At 45.7% G+C, this 25257-nt stretch overlaps 1 long non-coding RNA gene across 1 annotated transcript in view; it reads left to right on the plus strand.

Annotated features, from left to right (window-relative positions):
- LOC142661925 (uncharacterized) overlaps positions 1 to 25257 on the plus strand; it is a 94336-nt gene that overhangs the window by 9730 nt on the left and 59349 nt on the right. The window lies entirely within an intron of this gene.

Genomic DNA, 25257 nt, shown 5'->3' on the forward strand with positions numbered 1-25257 from the left:
GCAGCTCCCACATGAATGACTCAGCCAGCAAAAAAAAAAGATTTTATTTATACCGAGGGAAAAATGGTTTTGTATACTTTCCATGACTGTAGCATATGCTGTATTTCAGAGTTAGACAATTGCATCGGTGTTTGTTGGCAAGCAAATATATTACTTCTTCAGTTAAATTTATCGAAGTATGTATATGAAGACAATTCAAATAACTTACCGTAATTTATGTACAAACAAAAAGCCTAGTTATTTTTTGTTGTCGTCTCCAGAACTAACGGGGTTGTATTTTTTTTTTCTCTCACATTTAGGGCTCATTTAGACAAGCATGTATCACGTCCGTGTGATGGCCGTTAAAACAACGGCCGTCACATGAACTCATGTATTTCAATGGGGCCGTTCACACGACCGTTGTTTTAACGGAGAGTGTGAAGGGTCCAATGAAAAAATAGGACATGTCCTAATTTACTGCGTGTCACGCATCCCTCCATAGACTCTATTCTATAGGGGATCCATGACAATGCGTCCCGCAGGGGTGTACCTCGGGCGTGAAATATGTTTTTGACGTCCGAGGTTGTCGACGCTCGTCTGAATGTAGACATGTCAGAAGATAACAAAGGTGTCGTCTGGTTTAGAAAAAACATTTTCAAATACTCTATTAGAGTATTCTGAGTAAATAGAAGGTAGTCCCTCATTTTAGCCAGAACGGGAAGCAATTACAAAAAGCGTCCCTCTTTCTCCCTCTCTCTGGAGGACCCGGAACGACAGTCCTTAGATTAACCCCTTAACGCCATGTGCATTACAACAATATGGCGTAGGTTAAGGAGCTGAGCCTGCGCCATATGCAGCGGGTGCCGGCTGTTTTACACAGCTGACATCCGCCTGCAATGGCTGGTATCAGAGATAACTCAGATTCCGGGCATTTAACCCTCAGATGCCGTAGTCAATTGCAACCACAGCATCTAGGTGGTTAGACAGTGGTGTGCCAAGCCATTGCGATGGCAGCCGGAGGCCTAGTAAACACCTCCAGATCTGCCTTCTGTGTCTTACTATTAAGCACAGAAAAAGTCAATACACTTCAATACATAAGTATTGCAATGTATTGCATGAGCAATTCCCCTAGAGTGTCTAGGTACAAAAGTATCTCTATTAACAGTAAAATGCGTCCTAAATCGAAATGATCGCCATACTAAAGCCAGGTTACAGTTTGCAACTGCACATGGGGGCAAAGATATTACATTTTGGAGCAAGGTCCTCTGGTCAGATTAAATAAAAATGGAACTGTTTGGCCGTAATGACCATCATTTTTTATGGAGGGAAAGGGGGAGGCTTGCAAGCCAAAGAACATCATCCCAACCGTGAAGCATGGGGGTGACAGCATCATGTTGTGGGGGTGCTTTGCTGCAGGAGGGACTGGTGCTGTAACGACGGGGGTAGGGAAACGAACAAGTGAGCCCTAATCTACCCGCCACTCTGTCCCTGCCTACTTGCAACGATCCGCCCTAGGCGACGGGGTACAACTGGGCGGCGGTTCCTACGCTCAGTAAGTGCACGAGACAAACATACAAGGGAATACAAAGCAAAGGGAAAGGGGCAGTTGCCCACGGCAACACCGTGAGCAACCAGAGTGGTGAACGAGCCAAGTCAAACCAGGAGAGCACGAGGTACCAAACGCAGAGCAGGAGAGTAGTCAGTAAGCCAGGGTCAGATGGAGCAGGATCAAATAGTAGGAGCTGTAGCTGGGCCAGGAAACCACACGGAAAGAATCACAAGCAAGGAGGAACAGGAAAGGCAGGTATAAATAGACAGAGGGCGGGAGCTAGCTGAGTCTGGCCAGGCTGCGATAGGCTCTCCCACTCCTAAGCCTGCCAGCCTGAGTGGTGGAAGCTGGAGTCAGTCTCAGAGACATAGACTCAGGTGAAGACTGATTATCTATGGGCGTTAACCCCGAAGCTGTGCCTGGCAGATCCTTTACAGTACCCCCCTTTTATGAGGGGCCACCGGACCCTTTCTAAGTGGACCTGGTTTATTGGGGAAAGAAGGTGGAACTTCCTGACCAATACCCCAGCGGGTACCCAAGTCCTCTCCTCAGGCCCGTATCCTCTCCAATGGACCAGGTACTGGAGGGAGCCTTGGACCATCTTGCTGTCCACAATCTTGGCCACCTCGAATTCCACCCCCTCAGGGGTGAGAACGGGAACAGGAGGTTTCCTCAAGAGAGCCAAGGACGGGGAGCAGCGTTTAAGGAAGGATGTATGAAACACGCCGTGTATACGAAAAGATGGGGGTAACTCCAGCCGGAAGGAGACAGGTTTGAGGACTTCAATGACCTTATACTGCCCAATAAACCGGGGAACAAACTTCTTGGACGGGACCTTAAGACGCAAGTTCCTAGACGATAACCACACCAGATCCCGACCATAAACAAGGGGTTAGCAGAACGTTTTCTATCAGCCTGAGTTTTTTGTACGCTCTGGGACGCCTCTAGGTTCTTCTGAACCTGGGCCCAGACTGTGCACAGTTCCCGATGAACGACCTCTACCTCGGGATTGTTGGAACTACCAGGTGAAACGGAGGAGAACCGTGGATTAAACCCAAAATTACAGAAAAAGGGGGAGACCCCTGACGAGTTACTGACCCGGTTATTAAGGGAAAATTCAGCGAGGGGAATGAATGAGACCCAATCATATTGACAGTCAGAGATAAAACACCTTAAATATTGTTCTAGAGATTAATTAGTCCTCTCCGTTTGGCCATTGGTTTCAGGATGGAAGGCAGAGGAGAAGGACAGATCAATCTCCAACTTTTTACAGAAGGCTCTCCAAAACAAAGAAACAAATTGTACCCCTCTGTCCGAAACAATATTGACAGGGACCCCATGGAGACGCAGGATGTGTTTGACAAACAAGGTAGCTAACGTCTTGGCGTTGGGTAGTTTCTTGAGGGGCACAAAGTGGCACATCTTACTGAAGCGGTCTACTACCACCCACACCACCGACTTGCCTTGGGATGGAGGCAAATCTGTGATAAAATCCATGGAGATATGTGTCCAGGGTCTCTGGGGAATGGGCAACGAACGTAGTAAGCCCGCTGGTCGGGACCTGGGAGTTTTGGACCTAGCACAAACCTCACAAGCGGCGACGTAGGCCTTAACGTCTTTAGGCAACCCAGGCCACCAATAGCTTCTGGCAATGAGGTGTTTGGTACCCAGGATGCCTGGATGACCAGATAGTGCGGAGTCATGATTTTCCCTAAGTACCCTTAGCCGGTATTGCAGGGGAACAAACAGCTTGTCCTCAGGAAGGTTCCCGGGAGCTGAACCTTGATCAGCCGCAATTTCAGAGACTAAATCAGAATCAATAGAAGAAATGATTATACCGGGAGGCAAAATACAAGCAGGATCTTCCTCCGAAGGAGGGCTGGCCATGAAGCTACGCGACAGTGCATCGGCCTTAATATTTTTAGACCCAGCCCTATAGGTAACCAAAAAGTTGAATCTGGTAAAAAATAGCGCCCATCGAGCTTGTCTCGGGTTTAGCCTCCGGGCAGATTCTAGGAAAACCAGATTCTTGTGGTCGGTAAGGACCGTTACCTGGTGCCTAGCCCCCTCCAGGAAGTGGCGCCACTCTTCAAAAGCCCATTTAATGGCTAAGAGTTCGCGGTTGCCAATATCATAGTTACTCTCAGTGGGCGAAAACTTCCTGGAGAAGTAGGCACAGGGGCGGAGATGGGTGAGGGACCTGGTACCCTGGGACAAGACAGCCCCCACTCCCACCACGGATGCATCAACTTCCACGATAAATGGCTCCATTTGGTTGGGCTGAACCAGCACCGGGGCCGAGATAAAGCACTTCTTAAGGACCTCAAAAGCCTGGACAGCCTCAGGAGGCCAGTGGAGGAGATCAGCACCTTTGCGAGTGAGGTCCGTAAGAGGCTTAGCGATGACCGAGAAGTTAGCAATAAATCTCCTGAAATAATTAGCGAACCCCAAAAAACACTGTAACGCCTTCAGGGAGGCAGGTTGGACCCATTCCGCCACAGCCTGAACCTTGGCGGGGTCCATGCGGAATTCATGAGGAGTGAGGATTTGACCCAAAAATGGTATCTCCTGTACCCCAAACACACATTTTTCGGTTTTTGCAAACAATTTGTTTTCCCGAAGGACCTGGAGCACCTTCCTGACATGCTCAATGTGGGAGGACCAGTCCTTGGAAAACCCCAGTATGTCATCAAGGTACAATACAAGAAATATCCCCAGGTAATCTCTCAAAATCTCATTTATGAAATTCTGGAAGACCGCCGGAGCATTACACAACCCAAAGGGCATGACAAGGTATTCGAAATTACCTTCGGGCATGTTAAACGCAGTCTTCCACTCATCCCCCTCTTTGATGCGGATAAGGTTATACGCCCCCCGTAGATCAAACTTAGAGAACCATTGGGCCCCCTGAACCTGATTAAAGAGATCAGGAATCAAAGGAAGGGGATACTGGTTCCTTACAGTGACATTATTCAGGTTACGGTATTCAATGCATGGCCTAAGACCACCATCCTTCTTCCCTACGAAGAAGAAGCCAGCACCTACCGGAGAAGTAGAGGGGCGAATGTAACCCTTGGCCAGGCATTCCTGGATATACTCTCTCATGGCTTCACGTTTGGGACAAGAAAGATTAAATATCCTACCCTTAGGAAGCTTAGCTCCTGGTACCAATTCGATAGCGCAATCGTATTCTCTATGAGGAGGTAACACTTCGGAGGCCTCCTTAGAGAAAACATCAGCGAAGTCCTGAACAAACTCAGGTAGCGTGTTCACCTCCTCAGGGGGAGAAATAGAATTAACAGAAAAACATGACGTCAAACATTCATTACCCCATTTGGTAAGCTCCCCAGTATTCCAGTCAAACGTGGGATTATGCAACTGCAACCAGGGAAGGCCTAAAACCAAATCGGACGATAATCCCTGCATCAACAGTACAGAGCACTGCTCCAAATGCATGGAGCCAACAAGGAGTTCAAAAACAGGGGTATGCTGTGTAAAATAACCATTAGCAAGAGGAGTGGAGTCGATACCCACTACTGGGACAGGTTTAAGCAAATCAATCAAAGGCATAGCAAGAGACCTAGCAAATTCCACAGACATGATATTAGCAGAGGACCCTGAATCCACGAAGGCACTGCCGGTAGCAGACCTACCACCAAAAGAGACCTGAAAGGGAAGCAAGATCTTATTACGTTTCATATTTACGGGAAATACCTGTGCGCCCAAGTGACCTCCCCGATGATCACTTAGGCGCTGAAGTTCTCCGGCTGCATTCTTACGCTTAGGACAGTTGTTCACTTGATGCTTGTCATTCCCACAGTAGAAGCAGAGACCATTCTTCCTGCGGAAATCTCTACGTTGTTGGGGGGACACGGAGGCCCCGAGTTGCATAGGTACCTCTGAGTCTTCCGGGGAGGAACGAAGCAACGGAACCTCGGAAGGTATCATGGGGGAGTCGGAGGAGAAAACACATAAACGTTCACGTTGTCGTTCCCTGAGATGTCGGTCAAGTCGTACCGCTAAAGCCATAACCTGGTCTAGGGAGTCAGAAGAGGGATAGCTAACTAGCAGGTCTTTCAGGGCATTCGACAGACCCAACCTAAACTGGCACCTTAAGGCAGGGTCATTCCACCGAGAAGCTACGCACCACTTCCTAAAGTCAGAACAATACTCCTCAACAGGTCTCTTACCGTGACGTAAGGTCACCAGCTGACTCTCGGCAAAGGCAGTCCTGTCGGTCTCGTCATAAATGAGTCCGAGAGCAGAAAAGAAACGATCAACGGAGGAAAGTTCAGGGGCGTCAGGAGCCAAGGAGAAGGCCCACTCTTGGGGCCCTTCCTGGAGCTGGGACATAATTATACCCACCCGCTGGTTCTCAGAACCTGAGGAATGAGGCTTTAAGCGAAAGTAAAGCCTACAACTCTCCCGAAAGGAGAGAAAAGCCCCCCGGTCCCCTGAGAACCGGTCGGGCAACTTGAGGTGGGGTTCAAGAGGTGAGGTGAGGGGGACTACCATGGTAGCATCAGGCTGGTTGACCCTCTGAGCCAGGGCCTGGACCTGTAGGGAGAGACCCTGCATTTGCTGAGCCAGGGTCTCAAGGGGGTCCATAGTAGTGACAGGGACCAGGGTAGACTAGGCATGGGCTTGTGATTATGTAACGACGGGGTTAGGGAAACGAACAAGTGAGCCCTAATCTACCCGCCACTCTGTCCCTGCCTACTTGCAACGACCCGCCCTAGGCGACGGGGTACAACTGGGCGGCGGTCCCTACGCTCAGTAAGTGCACGAGACAAACATACAAGGGAATACAAAGCAAAGGGAAAGGAGCAGTTGCCCACGGCAACACCGTGAGCAACCAGAGTGGTGAACGAGCCAAGTCAAACCAGGAGAGCACGAGGTACCAAACTCAGAGCAGGAGAGTAGTCAGTAAGCCAGGGTCAGATGGAGCAGGATCAAATAGTAGGAGCTGTAGCTGGGCCAGGAAACCACACGGAAAGAATCACAAGCAAGGAGGAACAGGAAAGGCAGGTATAAATAGACAGAGGACGGGAGCTAGCTGAGTCTGGCCAGGCTGCGATAGGCTCTCCCACTCCTAAGCCTGCCAGCCTGAGTGGTGGAAGCTGGAGTCAGTCTCAGAGACATAGACTCAGGTGAAGACTGATTATCTATGGGCGTTAACCCCGAAGCTGTGCCTGGCAGATCCTTTACAGGTGCTCTTCACAAAATAGATGGCATTATGAGGAAGGAAAATGATCTGGAGATATTGAAGCAACATCTCAAGACATCAGCCAGGAAGTTATAGACAAATAGACAATAAACCCATTCAAACTTACCAATGTTGTGGCAAAATGGCTTAAGGACAACAAAATGTAGTTAATGGAGTGGCCATCACAAAGCCCTGACCTCAGTCCCATAGAAAATTTATGGGCAAAGCTAAAAAGTGGGTGTGAGCAAGGAGGCCTACAAAGCGGACTCAGTTACACCAGTTATGTCGGAGGAATGGGACAAAATTCCAGCAACTTATTGTGAGAAGCTTGTGGAAAGCTGCCTAAAATGTGCGACCCAAGGTAGACAATTTGACCCTTTCCCGACTGCCCACTGTGTTTTGACGTCAGGTGGTGTGGGTCCCGAGTCTACAGCAACGTCTTTTGGCATCGCTGTAGAAGAGGATGATGAGCGCTCCTGGATGTGAACTCATTCTCTAGGCAGGAGCTGTAAGTTACAGCTCTTGAACTTAGAGCAGCCTCCTGAAGACAGCTGGGATCGGAAAAAATTCCGACCCCAGCTGTTTAACCCTTTGATTGCCGCTGTCCGTGACCACGGCATGATCAAAGGGGACGTCCCTCTTCGATCGCGTCACCGGAAACCCAGAGACGCGACCGAAGACGGGGTAATCCCTCTGCAGTCAGCCCTGGGAATCCCAGGGCTGGCTGTCTGTTCATTTTGCCTGGTGTTAGGTATGTGCTGCCCCAACAGCAGCCTGTGTCTTAGTGACATAGTATATTGTGGTAGTGTACCGGAGTATGCAGGAGTATAATACATTATATATATATATATATATATATATATATATATATATATATATATATATATATATATATATACACATTGTATAACACATTATAAGTAAAAAATAAAGTTGTAAATAAAGTTATGCCTTCATGGAATTAAAAAAAATTTCCAAAAAGAAAAAAGTCATTATTTTGCATAAAATATATTTTATTGCCCATACATTACATAAAAACAAAAATACCTACACATACACGACCATAATAACCTGAAGAATTAATTTAATAGGTTATTTATCATGAAACATATACAGGACAAAAAAACTATTCAGAGAATCGCTTTTTTTCTATATTCACACCACAAAAAGAAATTCTATAACTTGCACAGTAAATTTTTTCTACACCCCCAAACTGCACTGGAAAAAAATGACAATTATTCCCACATAAAACATGGCCTCATATAGCCACTTAAATGAAAAAAAATAAAAAAGTTATGGCTGCTGAAAGGCAAAGAGGAAAAACGGAAAAAATTTGCTGGTCATTAAGGCCTTTTCAGGCCTGGTCATTAAGAGGTTAAAGGCAACGCTACTAAATGCTAACCACGTGTATGTAAACTGCTGAGCCACTGGGAATGTGATAAAATAAATAAAAGCTGAAATAAATCATTTTCCCTAGTATTATTCTGACATTTCACATTCTTGAAATATAGTAGTGATCCTAACTGACCTAAGCGAGGGAATGTAAACTAGGATTAAACGTCAGGAATTGTGGAAAAACTGGGTTTTAATGAATGTGGCTAAGGTGTATATAAACCTATGACTTTAACTGTATATATAGTAACACACTGTTTTCTGTAAACGCTGTAGCCAGACGAGCGTGGAAACGCTGCAGTCAAACTGTAAACTCATAGTGGCCAACAGTTCCGAATTTGCCGGGTCTGTCCCGAATTTACAGAGACAGTCCCGGCAAATTACTGTCCCGGACGTGTCCCGGCAACTGCCATATTCAATTGTATCTGCGTCCTCTGGATGCAGATATAATTGAATACTATGGCAGAGTAGGAGACTATCCGCTACCTGCTCTGCTATTCACTGCTCCTGGAGCGGAATCCCCGGCCAGAGCAGTGCCTCTACAGGGGGCACTGTGGCATTATTTACAGAGGGCACTGTGGCATTATCGACATGGGGTGTGTGGCACTATCTACAGAGGGCACTGTGGCATTATCTACAGAGGGCACTGTGGAATTATCGACAGAGAGCACTGTGGCATTATCGACAGAGGGCACTGTGGCATTATCTACAGTGGGGGGGGGGTTGGCACTGTCTACAGAGGGCACTGTAGCATTATCTGCAGGGGATGTGGCTCTATATATAGAGGGCACTGTGGCACTATCTACAGAGGGTACTGTGGCAATATATACAGAGAGCATTGTGGCATTATCTATGGGGCTTTGTGTCACTAGGGCATTATCTACAGAGGGCACTGTGGCATTATCTACAGAGGGCACTGTGGCATTATCTACAGAGGGCACTGTGGCATTATCTGCAGGGGCTGTGGCTTTATATACAGAGGGCACTATCTACAGACGGCACTGTGGCAATATCTACAGAGGGCACTGTGGCATTATCTATGGGGGTGTGGCACTATCTACAGGGGACACTGAGGCATTATCTATAGAGGGCACTGAGGCATTATCTACAGAGGGCACTGTGGCATTATCTACAGAGAGCATTGTGGCATTGTCTACAGAGGGCACTGTGGCATTATCTGCAGAGGGCAGTGTGGCACCATGTACAGGGGGCTGTTTGGCACTATCTACAGAGGGCACTGTGGCACTTTCTACAGGGGGCACTGTGGCAATATCTACAGAGAGCACTGTGGCAATATCTACTGGGGGCAGTGTGGAGCACCATCTACAGGGGGCATTGAGTGTGGCATTATCTACGCTGGTTTTTTACGCTACCAGTTGTGGTCAGCACATATCGCTTAGCCCTAGTGATAAAGTGAGACATCACTTGCCTGTATACAACCAGATAACCGGCAAAATACCTGCCACCATAGTAGTTGTCAGCCAAATGAGTGCAGAACTTTTTGTTTATTTATTTGTATGAAGAAATTTTGGGGGGAAAGCCACGCCCCATTAGCCACACCCATCAGATAAGCCACATCCCCACAAGACACACCCACCAAAGAAGCCACACCCTAAGTGTCCCTGGAATTTTTTTTAATGATGGCAACTATGTAAACTGCCTTAAAACAGCATTTACAGCAGAGGGTTTGTTTCTATATAAGGATAGATAGATAGATAGATAGATAGATAGATAGATAGATAGATAGATAGATAGATAGATAGATAGATAGATAGATAGATAGATAGTTGCATTCAAATGGCCATAAGGGTAGTTTCACACACAGCATTTTGCTGTCTTTTTGCGTGTTTTTTTGTGGCGTTTTTTGCAACGTATTTTTCATAACGTTTTAAGTATGACGAGATGTTACAGTAAAGTCTATAGTAAAATATCAAATGCACTACACACAACTGCATTTTGATTTGTGCCATTTTTGAGTCAATATCGTGATCAGTGGCGCTTCTTTCCAAACGCAGCATACTCTGGGTATGGCGTTTTTCTTTCAGGTGTTTTTCCCATAGGCTTCAATATAGGACTTCAAAAACGCCAGTAAAAATGCATGTACAAAATAACACCTATGCTCACAGTACCAAACAAATATAGCGGCTTTGGCAGGCCAAAAGTATAGTTAGTGATTATGTAGTCAAAAAAGAAATCACAGAAAAATCAGATGATCAAAAAAATTACACAGTAAAACGTAACCTTTAATTAATATATTGGGATAAAAAAGGGAAAATGATTATCCCTCCAAATAATGATGCAATAATAAGGGTGAGGGGAGAGGTTTTTTTCTTTTGTTCATTGAGTTGGGAGAACAAGAAAAACAACTGACCCTGGTATACCCTATCGGATCACCCTTCCTAGTCGGAGTAACGCCTCTACTCAAGGGACGACGCAAACCTCCAACCTGTACCTGTCACGAGGCGGAGTGTGGACCCACTGGGCCGTACCGCATGGCGGGATGGCAGCTGGCCAAACAGGTAAGTACAGAGTTCAATAGTTCAGCGAGGATACCTGAGGCAATTGTAGACAGTAGCGAGGCAGCACCTCCAGGACCAGGCGGTGGAAGACGTCAGGAGAGGCGTATCAAATCAAGCGAGACTGTAGCACAGCACGGCACTAGAACTGGGTAGCACGGAAACAGGATACGGGATACAGGAACAAGGTACACTGGGAAACTAGTTGACACTGGGAGACCATTAGCACGACAAACTATGGGTAACAAACAATGCTCTGGCAAAGAGCAAGAGGGTAGAGCCCTTTGTATAGCCCAGGGCATCCTGGACTAGATTGCAGACTTCCTGCAAAATACGCGCACTGACCCTTTAAGACCGTGGGCACGCTCGCCCGCCGGAGATAGTCTCGATGTCAGGAAGTGAGTGCCGGCGCCTCACAGGAGGACGACGCTGCAAGCAGGTAAGATGGCCACGGCCGTCGAGGTTTAAGGCAGAACGACGGACCGTGGCCATAGACGTTACAGTACCCTAGATACCCTATTAATGGCCCAGCCAATTCTTTATAGTGGATATCAGGTACAAAGGTGGGACCTAGATAGTCAAGTGCACAAATAGAAAAAGCAAAAATGTGCAAAAACTTCAAACTGTGCACAACAATGGTCGGGCACAAATGAAGAAAAAAAAATTATACCGAGCAAAAAGATATACTCACACAAAAACATACCACAACCACCAGACTGAGGTTGTGAATGATGAAAATGAAAAAGAAATTAGTATGTCTAGGGAGGTGGCTCTGATTGACTTAAAATCATAGACATAATAAACTGCGTTCCAACGCGTTTCCCCAGAAAATTGGGAGGTTCATCAGGGAACAAAACTAGTAGTCAAAATGAAATAGTCAAAAAAAACAAGATTAATACTTGTAAAACATAATGCAATAGAGCTGCATGTAAAACGTCCGACTGGTTCGACATTATCAGCAGGGGCGTAGCTAGGGGGGGCAGGCGGGGCATGTGTCCCGGGTGCAACTAGGTGGTAGGGAAGGGGGGTACCACAGAGCAGCTGATTGCTGCTGATAGGCGCCTCGTATGTCGGACACCTGCAGCAGTGATCAGCGTTAAGAAGAGCCAGGAGTTTATGCGGCGGCGTTCTGATTGGGGTCTGTGACGGCCCGGGAGTGGACCAGTCCGGTTACCTGACCTGTCACCTGACCTCACGTCAGGTGACTGGACTGGTCCACTCCCGGGCTGTCACCGACCCTAGTCAAAAGGAACTCCACAGCTGCCTGCGCCGAATGACCTCCTCAGCTGATCCGTTGAGTCACGTCAGGCAGAGCGGAGAGTGGTATCTAGCGCAGATTGGTAGCGGTAGGCTACCGCTCTCCGCTCTGTTTACAGTGAGTCACCAAGTACAAGGGGGGGGGGGGGAGTGTGGCGCTAATTACAAGTGGGGGGAGTGTGGCACTATTTACAAGGGTGGCTGTGTACCGCTATTTACAAGGGGGGGTGTGTGCTGCTATCTACAAGGGGGGCAGCGGGCTGGGTGTGGCACTATCTACAAGGGGGGCTGTGCGGAGATGTTTACAAGGGGGGCTGTGTGGTGCTGTCTGCAAGGGGGGCTTTGTGGCGCAGTTTACAAGGGGGGCAGTGTGGCGCGGTTTACAAGGGGGCAGTGTTGCGCTACTTACAAGGGGGCTGTGTGGCGCTATTTACAAGAGGGGCTATGTGGCACTTTCTACAAGGGGGGCAGTGTGGCGCTATTTACAAGGGGGACTGTGTGGAGCTATCTACAAGGGAGGCTGTGTGGCGCTATTTACAAGGGGGGGCTGTGTGCCGCTATTTACAAGGGGGGCTGTGTGGCGCTATATACAAGGAGACTGTGTGGCACTATCTACAAGGGGGGCTGTGTGGAGCTATCTACAAGGGGGGCTGTGTGGAGCTATCTACATTGGGGGATGTGTGGAGCTATCTACCAGGGGGGCTGTGTGTGGCACGATCTACAATGGGGGGATGTGTGCAGCGCTATCTACAGGGGGCTGTGTGTGGCGCTATTTACAAGGGGGGTATGGGTGGCGCTATCTACAATGTGGCACTATCTACAAGGGGGGCTGTGCGGCGCTATCTATAACATGGGGGCTGTGTAGCGTTAACTACAAGGGGGGCTGTGTGTGGAGCTATCTACAGGGGGCTGTGTGGCGTTAAATACAAGAGGGGGGCTGTGTGTGGCACTATCTACTGGGGGTTTTGTGTGGCCTCTTTAATTTATTTTCTTTTAATTTATTTTTATGTTAACTACCTTATATAACTATATCGCTTGTAAAATGTAGAAATGGTTTTATGCTCGAGTTACAGAAAAAAAATTGTGAAAAAAAATTACACCTCTTTGATTGGTAGAGAAAGCAAACATGGCGAAGGGGGAAGGAGATGTCGGGAAATAAGTTGGGGGGCGCCAATCTGAATCTTTGCCCTGTGTGCAGGAGAACCTAGCTACACCTCTGTTATCAGCAATTTACAACGGCAAATAAAACCTATGTATCATGTGGGTTGAGCTGCTCACAACTCAGGTTACCGTAAGTAGTACAGAGAAGGAGAATATAACCCCATCAATTCACAGGGAAGCTCTCCAGGCTAGTTCAGTCCTGGAATCCCTCATTACAGACTATGATGACTATCATCATAGTCTGTGGTAGGTACAAAATAACACCAAATGAAAAACGCTACTAAAAACGCCATAAAAATACACGACACATTTGAAAACTGTTAGTGTTTTTAGAAGCGTTTTTTTGGTGCAGTTCAATTGTTCTGTGTATGAAGGAGGCCTTATACAGCTTCAATTTAGCGTCTTGGCCAAAAGCCAGTTTTATAGAAAATGGGGCCCTGGACAGCCAGTAAGGCCCCATGCACACGAACGTAAAAACGCCCGTATTACGGGCCCATAGACTTCTGTTGGCCACATGTACCTTCCCGTTTGCTTACGGGAAGGTGCCCGGGCCGTTGAAAAATATAGAACATGTCCTATTTCAGGCCGTTATTACGGCACAGGCAGGCCCATAGAAATCTATGGGGCTCCCGTAATTACGGGTGGCTACGTGTGTGCACCTGTAATTAGCGGAATGTTGATAGGCGAAGTCAGGGGATAGTCACTGTCCAGGGTGCTGAAAGAGTTAAACGATCAGTGCGGGATAGAGAGAAGGGGCTGCACTGATCGGCAGTAACTCTTTCAGCACCCTGGACAGTGAGTACCATGCGCGGCGCTGACAAAAAAAAGAGTTAATACTTACACACAACTCCCTGCTTCTTCATCCAGTCTGGCCTGCTGGGATGACGTTTCAGCCCATGTGACCGCTGCAGCCAATCACAGGCTGCAGCGGTCACATGGACTGCCGCAGCCAATCACAGGCTGCAGCGGTCACATGGACTGCCGCGTCATCCAGGAAGGTTGGACTGGATGTCAAAAGAGGGACGCATCACCGAGAAAGGGCTGCCGATTAGTGCAGTGCAATTTTGTATTAAAAAAACATACAATCAGGCTCGATCACCTTCAAAGTAAGTCTCCTGGGGCTGAACACAATGATTCCAGCAATGCTGCCATTTTTCGTAGCAGTGCTGGAAGTCTTCGTGTGAGAGATTGGTCAGAGCTCTTGCGGCTGACTGGACGTTTTCAACAGTACCAAAATAGTGTGAGTTTTGATTTTGTGGAACAAAAAAAGTCACACGGTGCCAAGTCAGGGCTATAGGGTGGGTGGAGTAGGGTAGGGATGTTATTTTGTGCCAAAAACTCCCTCACAGCCAATGATGTGTTACTCGGTGCATTGTCATGGTAGAGGATCCATGTTTTGGCAATGTCAGGGCGTACTCGCAAAACATTGGTCCCGATCTAGAGCAGCCTTGATAACGAGCACGTTTTCAATGGTTCTTGACGTTGAAGGTCGCTCCGAGCGCTGTTCATCCTCAACGGCTTCTCTTCCATCCCTGAAGGTCTTGTGCCCTCTGAAAACTTGGGTTGACGACAAAGCAGCTTCCCCATACGCCTTCTTCAGCATCTCTAGGTTTCTGAAGCTGTTTTTCCAAGTTTCACGCAAAATCTGATTGTGTAACGATCGCGACGAAAGGGAAGAACAAGGGTGTACTTTTGTAACGTACCGATGCTTTGGAAGGCTCGGACTCAACTGAGGATGGCCCTGCCGTGTACTTGAGATACCCCCACAACAACCTCCATCCTCACATTCCTCACGCAGCCCTCGTGGGGAGCGTAAAAAATAATTCTCATTATTTTTGGGGTGCACCTCGTGTACAGGTAACTTCAGATTTTGCATGTGTTAAAATAGCAATTCAAACAGAGAGGACTATATCCATGAACTTCACACACTTAAGGGTTAACACTTCAAAATGAAATTATGATTATCTCTAAAACAAACTTGGATCTCTCAATCTTCTGAATCTCTCACTGTTCTCCCTTGTCTCCAATTAACTCTAAACAAGGTAACGCTGGATACAGGCAGAAGGGTTCCCCGGAGGCTCCAATCCCTTTGCCTTTAAAAACAACACAATTACCAGTTCCACTGATCACAAAGGCGGTCTAGAAAAATGTAATCAGCGGGTGTTAAACTCAAAAAAAGTAATACCACATGATATTTTCCTTAATTCTGTGATGTCTATAAAACAATCTAGATAATCAAATGTGGCACATTCAATATATAATATAGTTAATCTTTGGAAAGGGGAGACATTTCGTCAACCTGTTACAGGAAAATTTTATAGGCCAGTTTGTGGAAGACCCGACTAGAGGTGAAGCTCTGTTGGATCTGGTCATTTCTAATAATGCAGAGCTTGTTGGGAATGTCAATGTTTTGTGAAAACCTCGGTAACAGTGATCATAATAAAGTTACATTTTACCTATACTGTAAAAAAACAAACACAGGCTGGGAGGGCAAAAACACTTAATTTTAAGAAAGCCAATTTCCCCAGGATGAGGGCTGCAATTCAGGATATAGACTGGGAAGAACTAATGTCAAATAATGGTACAAATGATAAATGACTTTGCAAAGGCATTTGACACTGTCCCTCATAGACGTCTAATGGGTAAATTAAGGACTATAGGTTTAGAAAGTATCGTTTGTAATTGGATTGAGAATTGGCTCAAGGACCGTATCCAGAGAGCTGTGGTCAATGATTCCTACTCTGAATGGTCCCCGGTTATAAGTGGTGCACCCCAGGGTTCAGTGCTGGGACCACTATTATTCAACTTATTTATTAATGATATAGAGGATGGGATTAATAGCACTATTTCTATTTTTGCAGATGACACCAAGCTATGTAGCAACTTTCAGTCTATGGAAGATGTTCGTGAATTGCAAACGGATTTAAACAAACTAAGTATTTGGGCATCCACTTGGCAAATGGGGTTTAATGTAGATAAATGTAAAGTTATGCATCTGAGTACCAACAACCTGCATGCATCATATGTCCTAGGGGAGCTACACTGGGGGAGTCACTTGTTGAGAAGGATCTGGGTGTACTTGTAAATCATAAACTAAATAACAGCACAATGTCAATCAGCTGCTTCAAAGGCCAGCAAGATATTGTCGTGTATTAAAAGAGGAATGGACTTGCGAGAACATATTGACCATCAAAAGTTAAAAACCATTATACAGACAAATTAAAAAAGTGTGGAGATACGATGAGGACTACACAAATGACATGCTAGTACCATATAAACATCATGTGATGCGGTAATGTACAGAAAACTAGATCCAAAAGAGATATATGTGCACTGAAAACCGTATCATAGGGCAAAAGGCCACGGATAAACTGCACAAATGGCCAGTAACACAAGAAATTGTTCAGAGGTATATAAGTATAAATCCAATATAAGATTATATAGGTCACAGAAAGAATTGCCCAAACCAGAGGACCAAAGAGCTGTACCAACCCGTAGATTGCATGGTGAGTCACAAACAAACTATCTCCACACTCAACGCCCCGACGCGCGTTTCGCCGTCAGCTTTCTCAAGGGGTACTGACTGATGGGATAACAGTCACTTTAAATATACGTGATGGGAGGAGATTCAGATCATGTCCAGTAGATACACAGCATACACAGCATGTAGACATTACTATCACGAACATAACACATGTAGACTGTGCATACCGTGATTATGAGCTCCGAGTGGCATACATGACTGTTTAAGCCCTCACTCAGGTGCGGGCGCCATGATGGTACGTGCTGCGCATGCGCACCAGCATCATCAGGAGCGCCGGAAGTGGAGCACAGTACGACCCACACATCAGGTGAGAAAGAAAGTTTGGCCATTTTGGAAACTGCCATATATGCCAGAAGTACAAATTTTAAAAAGAGTAGTATGAGCAAGAGGGTTTGTGACTGACCATGCAATCTACAGGTTGGTACAGCTCTTTGGTCCTCTGGTTTGGGCAATTCTTTCTGTGACCTATATAATCTTATATTGGATTTGTACCTATATACCTCTGAACAATTTCTTGTGTTACTGGCCATTTGTGCAGTTTATCCGTGGCCTTTTGCCCTATGATACAGTTTTCAGTGCACATGTATCTCTTTTGGAAAGAAGAGAAAGGATCTAGTTTTCTGTACATTATCGCATCACATGATGTTTATACACCGTGTTCCAAATTATTATGCACATTGCATTTAAGTGTCATAAACATTTCATTATTAGTTTTTCAATTAAACTCATGGATGGTATTGTGTCTTAGGGCTCTTTGGGTCATTGTAATCAATCTCAGACACCTGTGATAATTCGTTTGCCAAGTGTGCCCAATCAAAGGAAAACTACTTAAGAAGGACGTTCCACATTATTAAGCCGGCCACAGGATTCAAGCAATATGGGAAAGAAAAGGATCTCTTTGCTGCCGAAAAGCGTGAAAAAGTGCAATACCTTGGACAAGGTATGAAAACATTGGATATTTCAAGAAAACGTAAGCGTGATCATCGTACTGTGAAAAGATTTGTGGCTGATTCAGAGCACAGACGGATTTGTTCAGATTAAGGCATGATGAGGAAGGTATCTGCCAGGCAAATTAATAGGATTAGGAGAGCAGCTGCTAAAATGCCATTGCAAAGCAGCAAGCAGGTATTTGAAGCCGCTGGTGCCTCTGGAGTCCCGTGAACCTCAAGGTGTAGGATCCTCCAGAGGTTTGCAAGTGTGCATAAAGCTATTATTCGGCCACCCATAAACAATGCTCACAAGCAGAAACGGTTGCAGTGGGCTCAGAAATACATGAAGACTAATTTTCAAACCGTGTTGTTTGCTGATGAGTGGCGTGCAACCCTGGATGGTCCAGATGGATGGAGTAGTGGATGGTTGGTGAATGGCCACCATGTCCCAACAAGGCTACGACGTCAGCAAGGAGGTGGAATCATGGGGAGAGAGCTGGTAGGCCCCTTTAGGGTCCCTGACGGTGTGAAAATTACTTCTGCAAAGTACGTAGAGTTTATGACTGACCACTTTCTTCCGTGGTACAAAAAGAAGAACCGTGCCTTCTGTAGCAAAATTATCTTCATGCATGACAATGCACCATCTCATGCTGCAAAGAATACCTCTGTGTCATTGGCTGCTATGGGCATAAAAGGAGAGAAACTCATGGTGTGGCCCCCATGTTCCCCTGACCTCAACCCTATTGAGAACCTTTGGATCATCCTCAAGCAAAATATCTATGAGGGTGGGAGGCAGTTCACATCAAAACAGAAGCTCTGGGAGGCTATTCTGACATCCTGCAAAGATATTCAGGCAGAAACTGTCCAAATACTCACAAATTCAATGGATGCAAGAATTGTGAAGGTGATATCAAAGAAGGGGTCCTATCTTAACATGTAACTTGACCTGCTAAGTTTTTTTTGATTGAAAGAGCTTTTGATTGCTGTAAATATGACCTCCTGATGCTGCAAATTCAACAAATTACCATTTTAGTTCTCTTTACAACCTTTAAAATGTTTTGATCTCTGTTGTGCATAATAATTTGAAACAGTGCATTTTGAGTTTTTTACTTCTAAATTATCATTAGGAGATTTGTTCAATAAAATTCGCATTATACTCCAACGGTTGATGGCTTGAAGATTATACTGACTGTCATTTGCATCGACTATTTAGGAAAATCAGCGAAAAACCACATTTGCATAATAATTTGGAACGCGGTGTATGGTACTAGCATGTCATTTGTGTAGTCCTCATCGTATCTCCACACTATTTTTTAATTTGTCTGTATAATGGTTTTTAACTTTTGATGGTCAATATGTTCTCATGATTATTGTAATAAAGTATTTCTATATTTTCATGGTACATATTATGTAGTTTGTGGTATTTATTCTGTTTTGGATATATTATATGTCCTCACGCATCTTTATAGGTATTTATAATTAACCTCCTTTGTTTTGTATCCACTCCTGTGTTTGATATTTGGAAAAAAAAAGCGCCAAAAATTGCACCAAAAACTTCATCAAAAAGCCTTAAACCAGGTTCCCACCGGTCGGATACGCTGCATAAAAATTACGCAACGTATGTGACCTTGAACCCGCAGCACATTCCGTCCCAAAAAAATGCAGCACATTGTGGTGCGGTTTTTCAGCCGGAGCTTCCAATGCGGTAAGCAAAGTAGAAATCATAAAAAAAAGTCCATACTTACCTAGGCCGTTGTCATGGTGGCGCGTCCCTCCTTTGCCGTCTGGTCCGGCCTCCCTAGATGACCCTACAGCCCATGTGACTGCTGCAGACCGATCATCTCCAGCAGTCACATGGGATGAAACGTCATCTTAGGAGGCAGGACTGAAGGAAGAAGCAGGGAGTTCTGGGTAAGTATGATTTATTTTTTTCTGAGTTGCGATTTTTGCGGCGGAATATCTGCTATTCCGCCGCAAATGTTGCAACAGTTGGTTTTCTGCTGCGAGTTTTGCATCCCCATTGCATCCCCATGGAATTTCCGTACACAATTCCATTGCGGAAATTCTGCAGCGTTTACACTACCTGGGAACCCGGTCTTAAACAGCTTTATACATCAAAATACTGAATCACATTAGTGAGTGTATAGCTTTAAAATGACAAAACGCATAAAGACTTATATCTTTCCTGTTGAAGAAATTTGTATTATAAAATATTTTTGTCTGCTTTTTAAATCCTTTTTTTTAATTACTGTGGTTACGGACGGCAACTCTTTGCTTCATTAGCATTCTTCCTCACAATCAAATCAAATATCATTTCATCTGTCGTGAAATCAGGCAGGAAGGGTGTTGCATATGTATGTGTGATTGCTTGTTAATCAGTCATCAGATCAACTGAATAAATGAAAATCTTCTGTAAACTGCACAAAATTGTTGATACAAAATTTAGTGTGCGATGACTTTTCCTTTATAGCCTAATGTCAGGTGAAGACAAAAGGTAAATGGTTATAGCACAAATGAAAAAGCTATTCTATTGGGTGTATTTGCATCTACTAAGCTGCCCGTGGAGTACCCAAAAGTGGTGAAAGAGTCTAAATGTCGGGTACATCATGTAGCGTCCATGACCGCGGGCCGTCGGGTTTACTCACCTCCCGACGCCCGCAGCCATGGATCCGTGAGCTCTGGTCCCCATTTCCTTCCTAGAAGACGCCAGCGCTCACTTTCGCTCCGTTATGCTGTGTCCCATAGGGTGCGCGCGCACGCTCGTGCCCGGCCTTAAAGGGCCAGCGCGCGCACAAAGGAAATCATCATCATCATCAACTGCCATGATTTCCTGGTCTATAAGAAGGCCCCAGGCCTTCTGATCCTTGCCTGAGCGTTGTTAGTCTATCCCAGTCTGTTTTGCAAATGGTCCCTTAGTGTTTCCCCGTTCCAGTTGTTACCCGTGCCCTGTTACCCGTTCCTGTATCCCGTATTGTTCTTGTTCCTGTGCCTACCAGTGTTGGAGTCGTGTCTACTGCACCTGCTGTCGTTTGCAACGTCCAGTGCCGTTTGCCACGTCCAGTGTCGTTTGTCACGTCCAGTGTCTTCTGCCACGTCCAGTGTCTTCTGCCACGTCCAGTGTCTTCTGCTACATCGGATACTGCCCCCCACGTCTGGCGCTACCTGCCGCACCGGCCTCCATCCGTGCTGAAGCCACAGCCACCGTCTGGACTAGTTCAGGTACCTAAGCATTGCTATCTGCTATTGACTTTCGTGTAGACTGTGACCTGGTCAGCTGCCTCCCCGCTGCGGCGGAGCGACCTAGTGGGTCCACATATCCTGTGACCGTGACACATCACACGTCTTCCCATTCTGAGTTGTCCCTCTCAATCAGTCAGCAGTGCCAAAAAGGGTCATGCGACATGCCACTGAAGTGGGATCGCTGAGTGGACAAAATGTGGCAAATATGCCCCCTTCAGCTGTTCTGCACTGGGGTACAGTTTAGTTGGAGGAATTCTTACAGATGACCTAATGTTAACATAGTGATCCTTAATATCCACTTTGGATCAATTCTATGATACACAGTAAGCCCTAAATGGGTTTGACATGTCAATGAGACATGTCAAACCATGGGGGTTTATCAGCTGAGACCCGCATGATCACCAGAATGAGGTCCTCAATGTGTTAAGCAAAGAAGTGTCTGAAAGTTAAGCCAGCCATTGAATAAGTGTCGACCCACCTCCCCGATAATTGAATGTGTCTGGAGGTAGCCCGACTGCTCCATTTCTTCCATTGAGGACTTGCGTTGGCCAAGTTGGATTTTTAACATGCTCGATCCCTTTTCTCCTGGCAAATAAGCCATGTTTCTCAGCAGCTATCCTATACTCACTAGTGAAATAGACATAAGCCTTCACCTAATCTGAACAAGCGTGCATGTGCTTAACGAAGAATATATGGTATCTGCATTCGACAGCTGTCTTTATATTGGCTGTTGTATATTAGCTAGGCTTTATGTAAACTTATGAGCACTCTTAATCATTGCTATTTAGTGCTGGCAATACACAAGACATAGCTGTCAACTGCCCCATAAACATACACTCTTGGAGGAGTTGGAGGATTGTTTCAGAAGAGCAGAACAAGGAAATAACCAGAAGCGCCGGTTCCGTTGCACCATGGACACCACCTATGGCCGATGGAACCCATTAACTTTAATGTGTTCCGTCGCGGTGTCCATGGTTTTACCATAAATAATAGCACAGCATGCTTTGCTATTGTTTCCCGTATTTTAGGTGAAATCTGCAACGGAGGCTCCTAACGGAGCCTCCAATACAGATGTGAACTAGAGCTTAAATTGTCAATGGATCCTGGTAAATATCAGCCAATTCTGTTTATTTACCAGCGCTTATCAGATAACTAATATACTTCAAAGAAGGCAGATACTCACATGAAGTATAGGTGGGTGTATTATGGGGGTTTGACGGTGTGTACATATATATATATATATATATATATATATATATATATAAACATATATGGAATTGGAATGATGTATAGAATTATAACACTGCGAAAAAATTCATTGAATTTGATTATGTAGTGAGCAAATTTACATGCATCTCCACGATGAGATGTTCTTTGATGAAAATAAAAATATAGAAAAAAATCACAGTATAAATGTCTCAACATCTGCCACAGAATCTTAATATACTACGTGATTGATATACATATGTCTTTCAGCTGATTGAAGTTTGTAATGCCAGCCAAAAAGCGCCATAAGAGACAGAAAGTGCAGAGCCCCCTTAATAGTGCCCCTACTAAAGGCGGTCACTGTACTAATTTACCTTTCTTCTGTGCCATAGTAGTCTGGGCTAACAGCAGTGGTCTACATAGAAGAGAGGGGTTCCCATAGTAATGATCAGAATGGGCCCCATGATGGTGCTGGGTACCCAGAAAAGAAATTACTGTTGTTTCTTTCCCTTTCTATGCCCTTTTTAACGCCCTTGGGCCAATTGCCCACCCCCATTTTTGCTAACAATGCAGTTCTTTGCATAGAAGGGAGTTCTTCATAGGTTCTTGCCACTCAGTGGCAAATGGGAAGGGAGTAACCAGGGCTGAACTCCCTCCCTCTAAGTGCCCATAGCAGTCACATGGTCTACTTCTATGATAAGTACGCCCTTGCCATACAGGAATCAGCAGATTCTACTATTAGCATGGGTTCGTTAAAACGGTTGTCTCAAGATTAAAAGTTATCTCCTTACCACATGATAGGTGATACATGCTGATCGTTGGAGGTCTGACCACTGGGGCCCCCACCGATCACCAGAGTGGGGGGTCTGGTTCCTCCGAATGAACTGAGCAGCAGGTCATGCATGCGCACTGCTGCTCCATTCACTGTCTAAGGGACTGCCGGAAATAGCCAAGTACAGCGCTCGGCTATTTCCGGCAGTGCTTTAGAGAATGAATGGAGAAGCAGGGCGCAAAAGCGACCTGCCACTTCATTCATTCGGAGGAACAGGACCCTCATTCTCGTGATCGGTGGAGGTCCCAGCGGTTGGACTCCAACCAATCAGCATGTTATCACCTATCCTGTGGTTAGGAGATAACTTTTAATCTTGAGATAACGCCTTTCAAGGGGCATCACCCATCCTATGTTTTTGTCAAACACCTAGGAACCTAGAAACTACAGAGTGTTTTATTGTATCCTTATTTTATTTTTTCCTGTTTTTAGTATGGATGTTTTTTGAGAATTGTTGCCAGTGACCATTTAAGACAGGGGTGGGGGAACCTTTTTTCTGCCAAGGGCCATTTGGATATTTATAATAACATCATTCGCGGACCATACAAAATTATCAACTTAAAAATGCCCCCTATAGCTGCGCCTGCGCCCCACACAGTATAATGCCCCCATAGGTGCCCCCACAGTCTAATGCCCCCAACAGCTGCCCCCACAGTTGCCCCCTACAGTCTAATGCCCCCCATAGCTTCCCCACAGTATCATGCCCCTATAGCTGCCCCATACAGTATAATGTCCCTCATACAGTATAATGCCCCCCATAGCTGCCTCATATAGTATAATGCCCCCCATAGATGCCCCATATAGTATAATGCCCCCATACAGTATAATGCCCTCATAGCTGCCCCATACAGTATAATGCCCTCCATAGCTGCCACACACAGTATAATGTCCCAATACAGTATAATGCCCCCATAGCAGCCCCATGCACTATAAGGCCCCATACAGTATAATGCCCCCCCATAGCTGCCACATACAGTGTAATACCCCCCTTAGCTGTCCCATACCCAGTATAAAGCCCCCTCAGCAGCTACCATATGAGCCCCCCTCTCATAACCAATATAATGCCCCCATAGGTATGTACCCAACAGAAAAATAATAACATAATTACTTATCTATCCCCGCTCCCACGACGGGTGGAGGAGCCTTCTCCTCTGCACTGTGCTGTGAGTGAGTGAGTCGCCGCAGACAGGCGCGATGACGTCACTACATCGCGCCGGCCAGCAACTAGTCGTGCTGAGGCAAGGCTCCAGCATTAAACCCATCTGATTGTGCGTCCTGCAGACGCAGATTCAGTTGGAAGAAAGACCAGCGCAGTCAGAGCTGTGTGGCAACGGGGGGCCCTGCGAACCCCCCAGGCTTAGGGGCCTGGTCGCAGTTGCGTCCCCTATAGCTACGCCACTGCCGGCCCCGGAGTGGACCAGTCTGGTCACCTGACCTCACATTACTGACTCAGGTGACCGGACTGGTCCACTCTTGAGCCGGCACTCACCAACCTCACTCAGACCGCCGCTGCCGCCGCCATACTTGGCTCCTAAATGTGAGTGAGTAGGGTGGAATCACGGCGGCAGCGGCGGTTAGAGTGAGGTCGGGCCAGACCAAATGATACCCACCCCTGATTTAAGACATAATGCACATTTTCACTAGATATTTTCCAGGCAAGCTACTGTATTGTTATAGGGATCTACACTCCAAACTACTGACCTGATGGATACAGGTTTCAGCGCTAAACAGGATACAAAGCAGTTGTATCCCATAAAGTAAAAACATTTTTTAATAAAAAGTATTTAGAAAGTTTCACAAAACACACTGATAGACATTATATATGTATGTATATATATATATATATATATATATATATATATATAAAAGATGTCAAAGGTTTACATAGCCTTTAACGACAAGAAGAAAAAGAATAGTAGAAATTTACATAATGGTACCAATTTTTGCATCCAACATAGGATATTAAGCAGCAGCAACTAAAGCCATTGTATCTGTTATAAAATTTTTAGCCTTTTTTACTTTTCATACGGTTTCTTTTTTATTAAGGTTGCATCATTCTAGAAGCCCAACTCCCCCATAAGGATTCTGGGAAACAAAGCGAGCTGCTGTCTACTTTCTCTATTATTGTGTATCATGTAACAAAGAGCTGGTATCACAGGAACGCTCTCAAAGGACATATTGCCTCATCACTCCAAGTGTAAGAAAAAACTAACAGCCACCTTGGCGATAAAGGGAACACAAGGCCCATAGGATTATGAGCTCTATCAGCTGTTCCGCAAATAACCCAGATATACAGTAGAATCATAAACGGAACATGCAGTCCGCACTGTGTTCCAAATCACTGATCTGATGATTAGTTGGCGGAATTTTTTGACAATATGTAATTAAAGAGCCCCGCTTTATTATACATGATCTTTTTACAACACACTATTATGCTCATTGTGCTTCT

Source organism: Rhinoderma darwinii, chromosome 10 (assembly GCF_050947455.1).
Source record: "Rhinoderma darwinii isolate aRhiDar2 chromosome 10, aRhiDar2.hap1, whole genome shotgun sequence".
In the NCBI taxonomy this organism is placed as follows: Eukaryota; Metazoa; Chordata; class Amphibia; order Anura; family Rhinodermatidae; genus Rhinoderma; species Rhinoderma darwinii.